General features: G+C 41.4%; 1 protein-coding gene across 2 annotated transcripts in view; it reads left to right on the forward strand.

The window, feature by feature from the left end:
* CCDC88C (coiled-coil domain containing 88C) overlaps positions 1-19,591 on the forward strand; it is a 1,480,266-nt gene that overhangs the window by 1,049,396 nt on the left and 411,279 nt on the right. The gene's annotated exons all lie outside the window — the stretch shown is intronic.

Consider the following 19,591-nt stretch of genomic DNA (forward strand, 5'->3'; position numbering starts at 1 on the left):
ACATGGAGAAAGAAACAGGAGGCAGGTTAGTTGTGCAGGCTGTGGGGAGAAATTTGCTGTAGGTACCCACAGTGAGGAGAATGGTGTAGAATATGATAGAGGCCTAGTACAGTTAAAGAATGAAGCCTAGGAGCTGATAGAGTCAACATAACTGGGGAAACATTGTTGGCCAAGAGAACTCAAGAAATTATGTGGGGGGGGGGGTGTGAAGGAAGAAATGAAGAAAAATTGTGTCAAGGGTGGGAGGTTGTACACAATCCAAGATGCAAGAGATTCAGTAGGAGACTAGAAGGTTCATGTGTAGATGTAGTGAGTGAGAAAAGAAAGAGGAAGGTGGAAAAACACACATTTGAAAGGGGAGAGAAAGCATTTATGGACTGAAAAAGATTCAGTAGTATCTGGGAAATGAAGAAGGCAGAAATGGCAAGAAGACGACAAAGTGTGAAACTAACCTGGAAGCAAATTGTGAGTAATGAACATGGCAAACAGGAGGAGGGAAAGGCAGTAGGGATGGAGGTAAAAAGGGAAACAGAGGAGCACGTGTGATAGAAAATAGGTGTGGCACTTTGGCAGGGAGAAAGCACTGGTCTTCATATAACACAGCTGGCTATTTTATTCTAGTGCTGCTATCCTCTCAGCATTGAGGACAGGAATTAAACTGTCCGGGAGACTCTGTATTAATTTAGGTTTGTGGACTACATATGTGTAGTTTACTTGGCTTTCACTCTCTCAGGCCTATTTACTCATATCTACTAGTGAGCTGTTGCCCTTTTCTCACTCTTCTAGGGCTGATTTTTTTTTTACCCCATTCCTTCCCATTTACCCCTTTTGAGGGCAGTCCCTACATTCCCTTGCCTCTTCTTCCAGAACGCTCTTACTTTCCTTCCAGATGTTTCCTGATCTGACTTCTCATGTTGATGCCGTGGGCTATCTGTTGTTCCTGGCTCTCTTCCTATATTTGTTCCTCTGGTTACCTTCCTGTTCATCACTGGCCATGCCTAGCATTTACAACCTTTAGACTGAAGGATATATATTTTTTTCAAGAATCACATTTGAAAATCAAGGCTCATACATTTGTGAGGAGCAGGACATTTAATTGTTCCCCCTTCAGAATTTAATTTTTAGCTTTAAACTTACAGGTAATCTGTGTTGATACGCAGTTAAGGGCTGTTATAACATGTTTTCTTGTTTCCTGGTGTCATGATCAGCCTTATTATGGCTGCCTGGAAACTGTTCCCCGCTCAGTTGTTCAGTAACCCATCTGAGTCATCTCGCCACGAGTATGCTAAACTGACTTTAACAGGAGAGGAATTTGGTTGTCCCAAAAGTAAGTCATAGTGTCTTCCAAATATATAAGCTCTAGAAAAAACTACTAAGAAGCCGCTAGCCTGCTGGTATATGTACCGTAAAACTGAGCAGAGGTGGTAGTGGTTATAAATGCAGGTTCCATTCATTACATTAATCTGCTTCCTATTCTGACATTTTGGACATGCAAGAGTGTTAAAATAGGTGTCTAGGATATCAGAAACACCAAGTGCATCATACTCAAACCTTGTATTCACTTGTAAAACCCACACGTTATTGATTTCATTGAGGACCGTTTGTGTGTGTCATACTTGTTTGCAAAATGATTATAATCATGTTATGGGTAACTGATCCAGAAGAGGTGAAGGCTGGACTCCTGCTAGTTAAAAAGAAATGTAGTCAAGCTACCCTCCTCCAGAAAAGTTACACCAGTGGTAATGATGGCCACTAACTGGGTGGTGGTCCAACTTAACATCTTGGGGGAGGCACACCAGCTGGAGGATTGGTGTTGACGTCTCTCCTCGATTCTACCAGAATATGTTGGAAGAGATCCTAAAATACATGGATTTGGAGAGTATCAGGAGGAATGTCATCATTCTTGGTGACTTTAATTTTAACAGGCTATGACAAAGTAAAAGACAGTTGAATAGACTGCTGTCATTGGCTGCATCTGTGGCCCTTTAGTGGACGCTGTCTTTGTGAACTTTCCACACTGTTGTAGAAACATCAACATTCTTGTAAATGCGGTGAGACCAGTGCCTTGTTATTTCAAGATTTCAAGCTGTTCTTTCTCAAGACCTAAATAGTGCTGGTATTAAAGGCTAGACTTTCCCTGAAAGGACAGAAACTGCTGTGCTTCAGAAGCGCATGTCCATTAACTGCAGCCTCCTTTTAATGAAACTTATCTTAGCTAGGCTTTCTCCAGTTTAGTCTAGGAAAGGCTTTTCCCTACTAAATGTAGACCCCTTATACCACAAAGACATCTTCAGTAACATATGATATGAAGGCACTGAATAGGAAAATAACCATAGGTGACAAAAGTGGAAAGCAGGCTCACTTGATGCTTGATTTCCTTGACCTTCATGAGATTTTGTATGATAGAGGCAAGCTCTGCTAAAGCTATTCATATTAGAAATAAGAAAGCAGTGTTAGCAAGGTGCTTGTGTACTCTTCTGGCAATGTCAGAATTATTGGGTCATTTTTCACGGACGTATCACAGAATGGGCAGTGCCTGCCACTGCTTAACTACCCGCCATTCTATGTTTAGAAATTCTTGCAAGGGTGTCTGTAAATTGTTGGAAGAGTGATAGAAGTCCTGCCAGCATAGCTTTCCATCTTCATGCTGCATTTTTCAAAGTGGGGGTTCTAGTCGTCATGTGACCCCATGTGAGGGGAGTACCACAGTATGTGAAGGTGAGGACAAGAATGTATGGCAGTGTAAAACGAAGAGGAGTAAGTTAGGTAGACAGAAAGACGGAACAAAGATGAGGAAGGAGGACAGTCAGGTTCCTGGTCAGTGGAGACATGGGGGGGGAGCTAATGGATAGACATTATCTAAAGACCCCCAAATGCAGGAGGCAGGAAGTGTGACCTGATAGTTAATAATGAATAAATGGGTTGCCAGGAGAGGCATGGCAGTTGTTGGATGGTTCATTTTACCTGAAGTTGACCAGAGGCTCCAGTCAGCAAGAAAGGTGACATAATGCAGCTGACTCACTGAGAAGGAATGCACATCAGGTAGTACAAGGCAAAAGAAAGGAAACACCACCAAAGACTGTATTGTGCTAAAGAGAAGAGGTTTGGGTTCCTTTAAGAAACTGTAACCATGACACAGTATAATTCATGTTTGCTGTGCTGGTGGGTATGGAAAAAAACAAAACAGTGGTGTGACCTTGTTTGGAGCCCATCTATGTCAATATCACTGGGATGACACCTGTGTCTGTTATACAGAGAGAACGGTGGGCTTTTACTACACTTCAGATGAACTAAGTTTGAGCACCTGGATGGACATTAGGGAATCCCACCAGGGAGTGATGAATGTGTAGCCAAGGTCAGCTTCTCATCTGGTGGTGGGGAGGTTGGTTCAGTCATGCCACAGTGGTTTTGGCTAGGAAAAGGCTTATTGCCAAGCCCCAATATGCACAGGGGGTCTGGAATATAATCCAGCTGAGTGTTGTGGACCTACACCTGCAAGCAGCTCTGCATAGCCAAGGCCCTTATACTTTACCTAGCCAATCTGCAGGATAGACGTGTGGGTTATCAGCAAAACTGAAGCTTGTGGTGTGCCACAGGACAGTAGTTGCTATTCTCAGCACTTGCATCTCCTTCCTGGTGTCCTCTTGTATCAGGAGTTGAGAGGAATGAATAGGCTTGGGAAGGATGTAGCTGGGTGGTCATGTTTGGGAGAGGGTGGAGAAAAAAGGGAATGAAAAATGAAGAAAAAAATGACTTGAATAGGTTATAGATTATAGGTAAGTACTAGGCTAGCTGCCCTTGCAAACCATTTAAAGCTTAGCCAATTTCCCTTCAAAGGTGAGAATCAAACCTTGTACCTGATGTCTGTGAGGTAAACACATTAACCATTATACCAACTCCCAACAAAAGTCATCACTGCCAGGTCTTGAACCCAGGAACCCTGTGCACTAGAGTCAGAGCAACATACCACTACACCAAATCAGCGGTGAGTGAGGATGAACATGAGGGGAGGCATGAACAATTAAAGAAAAAAAAATGGTCCATGGGACAAAAAAAAGAGAAATGATGTGAAAGCTGTAGAGGTGAAAATGAGCCGCAATGTTAAGGAGAAGAAAGAAATGCATGTTGAGAGCATTTCTGAAAGCAAGTGAAGCGACGTGCATTGTGTGTATGGTTGGGAGCGATGATGAATCCAGAAAAAGCAGCAGCCAATGAATACACGAGCAACACAGCTGTGCTAGAAAGAGCTGGCTAGTAGAATTAAAGATGGCAAAATGCTTTCTTATGGTGTTTGCAGAGAAAGAAGAAAGGATAACTTAGATGGGAACAAGGAGGAAGGTTGTATTAAAAGGGGGTTAGAGGAGAATGACAAGGCAATGATTCTGAATTCGTTGTTTATATCCGTTTTCACAAAAGAGAAAAAGGAGGAAGATGACCCTTTAAGGTTCTGTGATCCTTGGTGGAACTGTAATCCATCTGACCTGTAAGCTATACTTCCAGATTCAACTTAAATTCTCAGGTATTCTTGACAACTGTTAGTACAGTAAAAATGTAACCATAATAAACACTCACCGAGATTATTCTGTAGGTTTAAATTGTCTGGTTTATTTCTTAGTTTGCAGTGGCTTAAGTCCTTTTGAAAAGTGAGGAGTGGACCAGGCTACCTGGAATGATTGGTTGATAGGATGGGAAGTCTGATGGGTTAGCTGTCATACTTCTGTGACCTCCTTTTCAAGAAGCATTTTATTTACAAGCAGATTGAAAACACTGAATAAAAAGTTAAACGTATGTGCAGATATCAGAGGGGTTATTTTTGGCCTTAACAATGCCTGCGTATTCATTAGGCATGAAAAGATGCATTTTATTTTACTTTTGGCCAACTGTTGTTGCTGAAGAAGTTGAGGAAGAAAATGCCCAAATCTGTTGCAACTCCACTATCCGGTGATTGTATATGATCCAGGGGAGAAATAAGTTGTTTGAATGTTGTAGTCACACTTTCACTTCCAAGAAGGAAGTTTCTTCAGATTACCAGAGATGTAAACAAACTGTTACAAAAATCAAGAAGACAAGAACTGTTAACATATAAACACAATTTTATGTTGTAGAACCAGTGGCGGGCTGTAGGTTGTGCCATTCCAATAATCTTTAGTTAACGAGCAACTAAATAGGAGGACTAGGTGCAATCTGTCCTCTGGGGTGGGTCCCTGTTGTCAGCTGGCCCAGGGTGCTGTCTAGTGAGGGCTTCTGCTAACCATATTTTACCTTGCCTATAAATGGGGGAGGAGGGGTCCAGAGTTTGTGCTTTAGGGTTGTGTCCATAGTAATACAGCAGTATTCTGTTCCTCTTGGTGTGGTGTTGGTCTCCCCTGGTGGTACTGTCTTCTGGGTCCAGCATGCAAAAAGGAAGAAGCTGCTGCCTGTTTTAGTTGTTACCCCATCTGGAGAGTAGGTGGGGTCAGGTTGGGAGCCCGGTGGAGATTCTGTTAGGGGCAGAATGCATGAAGGCGTGGACTGATCAGGTGATTGTCAGGTGATGTATTCACATGCACAGATGACTAGGCTATATATTTGAGTAATGTGTTCTGTGGTTGAGTTTTTTTGAGCTGAAGTATGTTCTTGATAGAGCATCCATAAATTAGGCCAGGTTTGTTGTATGCATTTAGCCTGATCTACAATTCAAGTTCTTTCTCTTCCAGAAGGGCATTCTGGTTGCCACTCAAGGGTTTTCTTATAATTTTTTTCAAGCACATGGCATCTGTAATTGGAGTGACTGGCTATCTCCATGTTATGTTTAGCTAAAGCATTTCTGCTGACTTTGTCTAATTTCTGAAAAATGCTGGGAAATTTGTATTTTTGATGTGTTTACAGTCTTGCCCATGTAGAATGCATCACATTTCAAGCAATGTGCCCTCTACACTACCATATCTGTGTTACAATCAACTTTAAGTTTGCTGTAGTGTATTTTCTTTGTATTAGGGCATGTGAAATCACCCATACCACTCATATGTTCACAGAATGAGCACTTGTGGTTTCCGCATCTGAAGGTCCCATATTCAAATGGGGTGTTGCAGTCCTTGTTGGGTTTTAAAAAGTCCCTCACACTTCTATTTTTGAAAACAAAAATCGGTCCTGAGTCTTGGATTTTGGCAATCTGCTTGTTATTGCTAATGATATCTCATTTTTCTTTCATGATGATGTGGATGGCAGTGTGGTCTTGGGCGAAAGTAATGGCCATAGTGAATTTCCTTTTTTCATCTTTGTAGTCGCAGTTTTTACAGCCTTGATGTAGTTTTTTAATGGGGTCAAATGTTGAAGGACTCCCCTGAATTTTCTTTTCCCTGATAGGGTCTAGTATGGAGTGTAATAATCTTTCTTAATACCCTTGAGCTAAAAAATGTTTTTCTAGGTTGTCAAAGTTAAGAATAAAGTCATTTATTTGTTTGGAATCCCTTTCCATGTGCTGTCTATGGGATTTAATTACATTTGATGATCTGAGGATGCATACTGTTTGCATGAAGGGCCATACTGACTCTTGTTGGCTTCCTATAAGTTATTGATGAGCGGCCCATCATTGTCCTTTTTACTGATGGTCAGGTCAAGGAAATTCACTTTATCCTTGCTGTGGTTTGTTGTGAATTTGAGGAAGTCTGTGCATTTGTTGATTTATTTGTAAAAGTTTGTTTTCATTTCCTGTACAGATGATAAATATATTGTCAGTGAAGCATATATATTGTCAATGCAGCATAGGTAACATTAAATGTTCTGTTGAAATATGGAGTTGGAAACTTGTTGGAAATGAAGTAGTTGTTGCGAAGAAGAGTCTTAAAAGATCTGGGTTCTTTGTCAGCTTCGGGCAGAGCTCCTGTATTTCTCAGGATTGCTTTTTCTACTCCTTTGACACAACAGTGGTGGGGTAAAACTGCATGTTTTCACAACAGAGCAGTATGGCAATGTGTTAATATGGGGGGGAGGAGAAGAAACTCCAGGCATTGGGGTGGAAGATATGGGGTTATATGCACTACCCCCAGGATATATAAGAAGCTAACTGAGGTACTACTGTTCCCCCTCTAGGATCTGTCCAGCAGAACCCTACCTGAAAAGTGGTCTAAAAGAAGATTGTTGCTATATTATAGTGGTACTTCTGTGCAGGGTAAGGGTAAAAAAATGTTCCAGAAAACTTTAGGCCTGTTAGCCTATTCTGACGGGTGAGGAATGTGATGATAAACTTCTTCGGGTGATTGCTGTCTAGGTTCCTAGAGGGCGACAGCCTTCCGAACAGCAGTCGCAGTAGTTTTACAGCTATCCCATCATACTAATCAGATTCCGGATGAGAACAGAAAGAAGCAAGCACATTCCATCTGAACTTCACCACAGCCTTTACTATTGGCATGAAAAAGTCACCCGCTTTATTTTGCATTTGTTAGCCAGCTGTGAGATCAGGCCCAGTGTCCATTTACAGCCACAATCCAGGCCACAAAGCAGAAGACTATACAGTATAGACTGAAGACGTCTAAGAAGTGTAATATCGATTGAACACACATAATAAATGTATTATGTTCAGTGAAAATGTTAGTTTGCATCAAGTCTAATGTTTAATATATTGAGGGTACATTTGGCTAATTCAGATTGCATGTATTACTGTGATGTTGCTTGTTACTGCATTATATGGATAGGAGAGGGGACAGCTTTCCTTATCCATTGTCATGGATGCACCTAGACTTGTTTATCTTCCTCATGTGGCATTGCAAGTTTTTCATAAAAGTCTTGATAGTTTTAATAGTTTATAACTTCATAAGACAGTGTTTCATATTGTAGGTGGTACTTTTTGAAGGCTTTTTCACTTGTGTCTAGTTCAAATGGAAGTCGTATGAGGAGGAGAGAGTTTTTGGAGGTTGGTCTTGGGGATATGTCATGGTTCAGTACTTTTGTTTGGAGGTGAGGGGTGTGGAATTTGTTGGTAATAGTACTTTATATGTAAAGGAGCCTGTCAGCAGTGTCACTGTTATCACAACTGGTAACCTGGTTGTTCTGTTTAAGATGGTACAGTGATAACCCCCTTATATCTGATAATTGAGTAAATCTAGTCATTTTAGCTAATGTTTTGGCATTTTCTTTCTTTTTTTATGATCTACTCACTTTCTCTGTCCCTGAACTTGTTGACTGTTTGTAAGTGCATCTCCACTGTTTGGACCACACCTCCCCTTAGGCATCATCAATGAATATCCTCTCTCCCCCCAGGATGGTTATGCCCATCCCTCCCTTCCACTCTGTGACTGGGGTAGCTAATTGAGCCCCGGTCATTTGGGCCAGAGTGGCCTGACGATTTTGATATTTTTTTATGAATTCAGTGAAATTATGAGCATTGCATGTTCCATTTTGGTTATGAACATGTTAATCCATGTGGCTTTTCTGCTCTGTCATGACAATATTGGAAAGACTGTAATATTGTTTCTGCACTGAAGGGACACTTTTCTCATATTTGTTGAGGGCATCGTGACTGAAGTCAAGGTTATGATCTTGGAGCATTTGGACAGTTTTTGTGCAATTCCAGATAATAATAATATGATTTTCTTACAAGAGCTGGTTTATTAGTTTTCTTGTGGCAATCCAGTCCCATATAGCATCCTAGTTTCTCTCTGGACAGTATATTCAGGTGGTTTGAAGTGCAAAGGTTGCTGAACAGACACAAAATCATCTGCATACATAATACAGTTAACGCTGTGAATGTGGGAAGGTAGTGATTTCATTAACAGGAAGAACAAGGTTGCTCCCAGTGCTAGTCCTTATGGAAAACCAGCAGTCAAAGTTCATCATGCTGGAATTTTGAGAGTGGTTTAATGGTGAATGTCCCATTTCAGGGATAAATTTTAAATTATATTAGAGCACTAACCACTTTTCTGTGGTTATTTAAACTGATAAGAAGTAGATTGTAGTTTACAGTTTCAGTTGCTGTTGAGGTCTGAAACACTCTAGATGTGTCCTTTCTTGAAATTTTGGCAGATTTGGATTATAACTCAGTAAATGACTGGTAAAGGTAGTTTGTCAACAGTGTAAATTAAGGCATTGTGCTGTTAACAAGTCGCTTTGTATAATAAGTAGTTTGATTCCCACAGCTTCCATTTACCTACTGTGAGTGTGGGCAACTCATTTAACTAGGCAGTGCTTTGGGGTGAGTCTGAAAAAGGTGCATGTGGAATAACGCTCTACCTGGTGTACACAAACAAAGTAGTAAGTAAGTAAAAGGTGATGAAACCAGTTGAAAATCTGTCCTGTTTGTCTGAGAGGTGTGTTGCTAGAAAAGTTGTGGGTTAGAGAATTAAGTGCTTAGGAAATTTCCATGCAAGGCCAGAGTGCTATAATGGAGAGACATCTGAGGAAATTAAAGTAAATAGCAGAGTGCTGGACCAGTTTTACTGTATTTTTGTTCATGTTTCAGACTGGAACATGGGATGTTCTTCGTGTTTTACTGTTGCAGTCATTACATTTTGGTTATCTGCTTGCAGGTAGCCCTCAGTCGGCCTGATTAACAAAGTTTTGGGTCCTGCGTCAGTTGCTATCCCTTCTTCCATGATGTCAGGGGGTATAAAACATGCAGCCGACGCCATTACATCAGTCTTTCTTGCCGTGCGGTGCCCAAAGCAGAAGCAGTTTGCAAGTGCCGGCCGGCAGACTCCTGAAATTTTCGTTTTCGGGTTTCAGAACCGAAGTCTTCAACTAAAGCCAAGTACCCCATTGGGGAAACTTTTTCTTGCTCCTTACCGATGTCAGTAAAAGTTAATAATTGCATTACTTGTGGAAAGCAAATACCTCATAAAGATTTTAATTCGTACTGTATTCCTTGCCTAGGCCCTGACCACGACGTACCTTGCTGTCGGTTTTGTGCTTTATTTAATCAGCGCACTATCCGTCGTCAGTATATTTTCGCCTCTAAATATTTCGGTTCTCGGTTTAATTATCCAGAAATGTTGGTTAGCCATCTGACTACCGGGATTCCAAAAAAATGCAAAGGTAAAGATAGAGACAGGACACCGAGATCCAAAACTGCCAACGGCGTTTCTCCTAAGCCAGTCGCCAGTGAGACGCTTTCGCAGCCCCTGATACCCACTACTTCTGATTCGCAGGCCTCTACTGAGACCCATTCGGAGTCCGGTATGTCGCAAGATGATTCAACTATGGAACCTGCGGATGTCTCTACCTTGGATGGGTCCGGAGCCACTGTGCAGGCACTGGCTTCTGAAGGTGTATTCAGGCATACGGACTTGCATATTAAACCAATGCCTCCTTCTTTACTTAGGCCTAAATCTCGAACCATGCCTAAAAAAATGAAGCCCAGAACACATGCTTAGGCCTCTATGCCTAAAAGCAAATGATAAGAATGGCTGAAGATCTGATAACTCTAATCAGGGGTAGCCAACCCCCCCCCCCCTTCTAAGAGGTCTAGGGCTGAAGTTGATTATGAATCTTCTGATCAGGATTCTGTTTTTTTTTATTCTTCTGATTATCTGGATTTGCCCTTATCTACTTATGAAGATTCTGATGCAGAGGACTCAATTCCCTCTTCTTCCCCTCTTGAAGATTTTTCTTTTGGGGAAACCTTACATATGCTAAGGGAGCATTTCCACTGGGAAAGCCAGGATTTTTCTGATTCAAAAATGAGGCTTGGGGATTTCCTTCTCCTACCTCAGCATCGGCCTTTAGCTATTCCTCCTGTACTAGACATTGTTGTTGATGCTTTTTCAGAATCTAGTTTGGCCCCTGATTCCTTGCCTCCTGCTCCCAGAAAACCTGGCAGATACTACAGGGTCCCTGAGTCCCACAAATTCCTTTTTAAAAATCCTATTGCAGATCCAGAGACTATTTCACAGGGGCCCAAGGGCATTAAGGCTTCTACTGCTAAAAATCCTACCCCTTCTGATAGAGACTCAAGGGTGCTGGATAGGTGGGGCAAGAAGGTTTACACTTCTGCAGCCTTGGCCATTAGGGCTTTAAACTGCCACTTTTATATGTTAAAGTATCAGCAGCATGTTATTGGACTGCTTAAACAGAAAATGATGTTGATTCCTGACTGTGTGGAAAATAAAGAATTACAGGATTTAATGCATTCTGCTGAACAAGTTGGAAAACATACTTTGCAGTGTGGTTTTGATTCATTACAGGCCTCTTGCAGGGCTGCTGTTACTGGGTCTGTGCTCAGAAGGCATGCTTGGCTTAAGGAGCAAACTTTGCCTGATCATGTTAAAGCTGAATTGTTGGATGCTCCCTTAAATCAGGACCGCCTGTTTTGCAACAAGGCTGAGGAAGTTCTTAAAAAGATGGAAGATGAAACTAAATCTATGCAAACTGTTAAAGATTTCTTACAAGTTCAGCCTCCTAGATTTAGTAGGCACTGGCCCTCTAAGAATTGGTCCTTTTTAGCCCCTTCCAGGTCTTCTCAAGCCAAACTCAGACACAGCAAAAACTCCTGGTTTCTGTCCCAGGGGACACACAGGACTAAGCAGTGGGGGGCCTCCACTTCCAAATCTGGGAGTAATAAGACTCCCCCTATGGTAAACTGTCTCAATGACTTCCTTTTAAAATTTCCAAGCACTTGACTGCCCCTTTGGGGGGAAAGATTGCTCTTCATGCAAAGAACTGGGAACTCATTACCCAGGACAAATGGGTTTTAAATATAGTGTCCTAGGGATACAGATTCCACTTCCACACGTTGCCAACACCAAACGGGTGGCCAGACCTACCCCCAAATCAGTGGGCAGAAGCTCAAAAACAAGTACTTTCTCTTTTTAGCATGGGGGCTATTCAACTGGTACCAGAAGAGGAAAAGGGACAAGGTTTCTACTCGAGACTTTTCCTGGTACCCAGAGAAGACAAATCATGGCACCCAATCCTGGACCTGTCTACTCTAAACACCTTTTTGGATATTTCAAAATTCAAGATGCTGACTCTTCACCATTTACTTCCTATGCTAGGCAAAGATGCCTGGTTGGCAACACTAGGTTTAAAAGAGGCATACCTGCACATTTCAATCAGGGAATCTTGCAGAAGATACCTACGCTTCAAAGTAGGCTACGCACATTAGTTCTCTGCACTGCCCTTTGGCTTATATACTGTGCCTAGTGTATTCACAAAGTGCCTAGCTCCGGTTATTGCATTTTGCAGGCAAAGAAATATTCAAATATACTCATACCTGGACGATTGTCTAATTCAGGCAGAAAGCCAGGACATACATTTGAATCATCTGGCCTTTGTTCTAAGGGTTCTAACTTGTCTGGGGTACACCATAAACGAAAATAAATCACACCTGGTACCCTGCCAACAAATTATATTCCTGGGAGCAAGCTTGAATACAACTTCCCAGATGGCTTACCTCATGCCAGAGAAACAAATTCATTTGACAACCTACTTCAAACAAGTGGCCACAAAAACCCTGCTATCTGCAAGACAAATACTGCAAGCCTTTGGGTTCTTGGCCTCCTGCATTCTTCTAATTCCATATGCAAGACTGCATATGAGGAAACTATAGTGGTATCTAAAAAGCCTACAGTGTCAACATTCTCAGGATCTAGAAGCAATGATTCTTATCATTTCTTTGCCTATGCCTAGAGTTCCTTTGGTGGGCAGAGGCCTGTCACCAAAACAAGGGACTACCTTTCACACCACCCCCTGCTGCCCAAACCCTAACAGATGCATCAGACTATGCATGGGGGGCTCACCTGGCAGGGAAGTGCATTCAGGGCAAATGGAACCCAAGTCAAATGCACCTGCATATCAATCAAAAAGAAATGTTAGCTGTACGGAATGCTCTGACAGCCTTCAAGGACCACATTCTTCCAGGACAACTAATGGTAAAGACGGACAACACCACTGTTATGTGGTACATAAACAGGCAGGGGGGTACACATTCTTACCCCCTCTGCAGACTAGCCATGGCATTGTGGAACACAGCCTTGAGCTACCAAGTGCACCTACAAGCTCAATTCCTGCCAGGAAAATTAAATACACTGGCAGACGGACTAAGCAGAAACCTCATGGACCCACATGAGTGGAAACTGAAACCAAGGATTTTCAACATGTAGGCAAACAAATGGGGGAGCCCAGATATAGACCTGTTTGCCTCTCCCCAGAACTGCCAATTGGACAAATTTTGCACAAGGACTCCCCACAAACAAGCCTGGAAAGTGGATGCTCTGTCCTTCAGCTGGAAAAACCTATCGGTCTATGCCTTCCCCTCTCTGCTTCTGCTCTCCAACGTACTACTAAAAATCAAACAGGACAAACCAAGGATGATTTTGATTGCTCCGGACTGGCCGTGCCAACACTGGTACCCCCTGTTGTGCAGTGTGTCACGGTTATCCCCATGGCACCTGCCTCAGACTCCTTCCCTGTTGTCTCAGCAGGAGAACTGGATTCTGCACCCTCAGCTTCTAACACTGAACCTTGCAGCCTGGCTGATTACATAATCTCTCCTTTACCATCCCTCAGTAAACCTGTGATGGATATCATTTTAGAGGCAAGGAGGCCTAGTACTAGAAAATCTTATGCTGCAAAATGGAAAGGATTCTGTGCCTGGAACCAGTCTCAAGGGATGAGCATAGCAGCGCCCAATTTACCTCAGATTCTTCAGTACTTAACTGAGATGCTTCACAAGGGCCTGTCTTTTTCCTCCATTAAAGTCCACGCCTCAGCCATTTCAGCTAATTAGAACACAGAACCTCCCCTCTTCTCTCATCCACTGCTCAAGCAGTTCCTCAGAGGGGCCAAAAATTTGAGACCACCCAGGAGAACTCCAGCTCCAGCCCCAGCCTGGGACCTTAACTTTGTTTTTGAGAAACTCACTCTACCTCCAGCTGCTACTGCGGACTTAAAATTCCTTTCTTGGAAAACAGCTTTCCTTTTAGCAATCACTTCAGCTAGAAGGGTATCTGAATTACAGGCCCTTATGGCAGTGGAGCCTTTCATCATCTTTCATGCGGACAGGGTGTCCCTCAGAACCAATCCATCCTTCATGCCCAAAGTAGTATCCAGTGTGGCTCTTAATCAGTCCATTCATTTGCCAACCTTTGTCCTAATCCACAGAACAAAGGGGAACGGATACTGCATTCCTTAGATGTGCACAGACAACTTAGATTCTACTTGGACAGGATTAAACCTCAAAGGAAATCTGAACATCTGCTGGTGGCATTTTTTGCAGGGGCAGAGGGGAGGGCTATTTCAAAGCAAACCATTTCTAAATGGATAGGCCATTGCATTAATTTCTGCTATAAGCACCATGGAAAACCTATCCCCCAGGGAATCAGACCTCACTCCACCAGGGCTACATCTACCTCTACAGCCTTTCTCAGAGGCGTCCCTACCAGGGACATCCTAGAAGCTGCTACCTGGAGTTCTGTACATACATTCACCAAGCATTATCATTTGCCAATTTTCTCTAAATCCAGAGCTGGCTTTGCCACTGCAGTCTTGTAGGGCCTTATAGCTGGTCCTAATGCTATCTAAATTCCTCCTCCCAACCATAGCTTTGGGAATCTACCCAAATGTAATGACTGCAACAGTGAAACACGAAGAACATAGTACAGTTGTGTACACTTACCATAAATGTAGATTTTTGAGTGTACTCACTATCACAGTCTTGGTTACCCTCCCTCCAGCCCCCTAAATTCTTTTGGCTATACCTCTACTTTCCTTTACTATGCTTAAAAGCCTTTATGGTGTATTTGCTTTTTTGTTGGAGGTATATCATTGTACTTTTATATTTAATTGCTTCCCATTAGGGGGCATCTAACATCTGGGGCAAGAAAAACTGATGTAATGGCATCGGCTGCATGTTTTATACCCCTGATGACCTGACGTCATGGTAGAAGGGACAGGATCCAACGCAGGACCCAAGACTTTGTTAATCAGGCTGACTGAGGGCTACTGCAAGCAGATAACCCAAATGTAATGACTGCAACAATGAATACACTCGAACATCTACATTTATGGTAAGTGCACACAACTGTACTATATTTTTATTTGCGAGAGAGAATACATTATGCTGAGAAGATGATTTACTGCGATAATATCTTGAGAATATTTTGATTTTCTGTTTTTTTTTTATTGTCTTTGTGTCGGTTTATCTTTTGCAATGATATCCTTTACTTCTCTTACTGGACAGTTTGTTACTCAGCATTTTAAGATACATTTGAATGTTAGGCTTAAAAAAGTACATTAATGTAGTACTTTTGTTAGGAGTCAAAATTCCTGTTCCTAGTCCTGTTTTCTGCCTTTAAGAAATTGCTGATCTGTGACTGATAACTATGCAATATAAAAAATGACTGCATTCATTACCTAGGTTTAAAACTTTAATTCACCTTATAGCTAATCAGTGTATTTCTGGATTATATTATTTTCTTAAGGTTGTAATTTTCTGAGAAACCATAATCGCTTCCAGTCTACATGATGTCATAGATTATGTGACAAAGTAGAAAAAGAAATCACAAAAAGGCAGGCTGTTTTTCAGACAAACTACTTCAGGCAGGTAGAGTTTGTGTGAAATACTGTGCATTGAGAAAAAGACTTAAACTTTGAATGGGGTACATTTTATCAGTTGCATTCATTATACCTTAAACAGTGGAAGGAGTGCATGCCCAACTGGTAACTTTATTCCCCCAGTCAGCAAAATGTATGCATTTCTGACCATTTCAAAAATTATTTTGCTTAGCTTCAGATGTAGATAGTAGCAGTCTATATTGTGTATTAATATTTTATTTGATGTATCAGTCTGTCTAGTTTTGCTTGTCCTATTTTTCATCACTGGAAATTCACAGTAATGCCAGTAGAGTACACAGTGGGACAAATCTTACTTCAGCCAGCTAAGTGATTTGAGAGAGGCAGACCAGCAGGCTTAAGTTCTAGTCAGAGTGCCAGTGGCACAGGAAAATAATTTTCTTGGGTGGCGAAAGCCAGGGTACATTTGGCTAGGCTTATATAGGCCCTAGGGCCAATAGCCTAGTACCTACCTATGAACCTATGAATAATAATCCTTTACTACCTACAGAACAGATTTGGGGGAAATTTTACATGAATCCTTAGCATTGGTACTGCATTCCCTAACCTTTAGCACTGGTAATACATTCCATGATGTTTAGCACTGGTACTACATTCACTAACATGTGGCACTGATAGTCCATTCACTGACATGTGGCACTAGTACTACATTCACTAACATGTGGCACTGGTACTACATTCCCTAACGTTTAGTACTGTTGCTACATTCACTGACATGTGGCAGTGGTAGTACATTCTCTAACATGTGGCACTGGTACTACATTCACTAACATGTGGCGGTAGTAGTACATTTACTAATATGTAGCACTGGTAGTACATTCCCTAACATTTAGTACTGTTACTACATTCACTGACCTGTGGCAGCGGTAGTATAATCTCTAACATGTGGCACTGGTACTACATTCCCTAATGTTTAGTACTGGTACTACATTCACTGACATGGTAGTACATTCTCTAACATGTGGCAGTGATAGTACATTCACTAACATGTGGCACTGGTAGTACTTTCATTAATGTTTAGCACTGGTACTACATTCCCTAACGTGGCATTGATGGTCCGTTCACTGACATGTTGCACTGGTACTGCATTCATTAACATGTGGCAGTGGTAGTACATTCACTAACATGTGGCACTGGTAGTACTTTCACTAACATCTGGCACTGGTAGTACATTCACTAACATGTGGCATTGGTACTACATTCATTAATGTTTAGCACTGGTGCTACATTAACATGTGGCACTGGTACTACATTAACATGTGGCACTGGTACTACATTCACTAACATTTGACACCGGTAGTACATTCACTAACATGTGGCATTGGTACTACATTAATTAATGAATCATTCGTTAATGTTTAGCACTGGTACTAAATTCCCTAATGTTTAGTACTGGAAGTACATTCACTAACATGTGGCATTGGTAGTACTTTCATTAATGTTTAACACTGGTACTACACTCCCTAACATGTGGCATTGATGGTCCATTCACTGACATGTGGCACTGGTACTACATTCATTAACATGTGGCAGTGGTAGTACATTAACATGTGGCACTGGTAGTACATTCACTAACATGTGGCACTGGTAGTACATTCACTAACATGTGGCACTGGTAGTACTTTCACTAACATCTGGCACTAGTAGTACATTCACTAACGTGGCATTGGTACTACATTCATTAATGTTTAGCACTGGTGCTACATTAACATGTGGCACTGGTACTACATTAACATGTGGCACTGGTACTACATTAACATGTGGCACTGGTACTACATTCACTAACATTTGACACTGGTAGTACATTCACTAACATGTGGCATTGGTACTACATTCATTAATGAATCATTCATTAATGTTTAGCACTGGTACTAAATTCCCTAATGTTTAGTACTGGTAGTACATTCACTAACATGTGGCACTGGTACTACATTAACATGTGGCACTGGTACTACATTCACTAACATGTAACAGTGGTAGTACATTCACTAACATGTAGCACTGGTAGTACTTTCATTAATGTCTAGCACTGGTAATACATTCCCCTAACATTTTGTACTGGTACAACATTCATTAACATGCGGCACTGATGGTCCATTCACTGACATGTGGCACTGGTACTAAATTCATTAACATGTGCCACTGGTACTACATTCACTAACATGTGGCAGTAGTACTACATTCACTAACCTCTGGCACTGGTACTACATTAACATGTGGCACTGGTGCTACATTCACTAACATGTGGCAGTACTTTCACTAACATGTGGCACTGGTACTGCATTAACATGTGGCGGTGGTACTACATTCACTAACTTGTGACAGTGGTAGTACATTCACTAACATGTGGCACTGGTACTACATTAACATGTGGCAGTGGTAGTACATTCACTAACATGTGGCACTGGTAGTACATTCACTAACATGTGGCAGTGGTAGTACATTCACTAACATGTGGCACTGGTAGTACACTCACTAACTTGTGACAGTGGTAGTACATTCACTAACATGTGGCACTGGTACTACATTAACATGTGGCAGTGGTAGTACATTCACTAACATGTGGCACTGGTAGTACATTCACGAACATGTGACAGTGGTAGTACATTCACTAACATTTGACACTGGTAGTACATTCACTAACATGTGGCATTGGTACTACATTCATTAATGAATCATTCATTAATGTTTAGCACTGGTACTAAATTCCCTAATGTTTAGTACTGGTAGTACATTCACTAACATGTGGCACTGGTACTACATTAACATGTGGCACTGGTACTACATTCACTAACATGTAACAGTGGTAGTACATTCACTAACATGTAGCACTGGTAGTACTTTCATTAATGTCTAGCACTGGTAATACATTCCCCTAACATTTTGTACTGGTACAACATTCATTAACATGCGGCACTGATGGTCCATTCACTGACATGTGGCACTGGTACTAAATTCATTAACATGTGCCACTGGTACTACATTCACTAACATGTGGCAGTAGTACTACATTCACTAACATCTGGCACTGGTACTACATTAACATGTGGCACTGGTACTACATTCACTAACGTGACAGTGGTAGTACATTCACTAACATGTGGCACTGGTACTACATTCACTAACATGTGGCAGTGGTAGTACATTCATTAATGGTTAGCACTGGTGCTACATTCATTAATGTTTAGCATTGATACTACATTCCCTAATGTTTAGTATGGGTACTACATTCACTAACATGTGGCACCAATAGTCCATTCACTGACACGTGGCACTGGTACTACATTCACTAACGTACTTGATACATTAAGGTAAAATACTCTTCATTTCCAGCCACTGTTTTTCTAATATTCCTGAAATTATAGTCATTATGATAAAAATTTAGAAAGCTTTATTCTGTCAGTCGTATTTCCATTATCTGCAGTCTTCTACAATGTTTAGAGCACAGAACACAAGACAGCAAAGAATAAAAAGAATGCTTAATTCTTTGAGATTCTTAAATTTCTTATATTCCTTACTCTGTAGATGGCATCAAAACAATTTTCCTAATCCATCTACCTGTGCTGGCAGGGCTTTCATTGACTAAAGGCATTTGGCAGACACCGTTTTGAAAACTGGTTCGGTATTTTCTTGCTTCACGTCAGAACCGTATACAGATAATTGAGTTAATCAAACACTTAATCTCACAACTTGCTTTGGATTGTTTTTGCTGTAGGTCATAAATGTAGCAGTAAACCATGGATGATAACTTGGTTAATTAACACTGAAGAGTAGTTAGCCTTTCTTTATCAAATTTATTGTTTGGCAGTAATTATGCATCAGTTACATCACTTTAGATGTACCAATTTTGACCACTGGCCTCCGGTAGCTCTACACCAACTGTAAGCTGTGCACATTTACTGTATCCATACTGGTGATAATATTGAAGTTTTCTCATTTTTGAACATTAACTTGCATGCTTACAAGCGCACTATATATCATTGCAGTCAAACCTGAAACATGAGCATCTTTTCCATTGTACAGTAGTTGATACTTGTTCATCTAGTTT

Source organism: Protopterus annectens, chromosome 6.part0 (assembly GCF_019279795.1).
Source record: "Protopterus annectens isolate FY-2018-M chromosome 6.part0, PAN1.0, whole genome shotgun sequence".
In the NCBI taxonomy this organism is placed as follows: Eukaryota; Metazoa; Chordata; order Ceratodontiformes; family Protopteridae; genus Protopterus; species Protopterus annectens.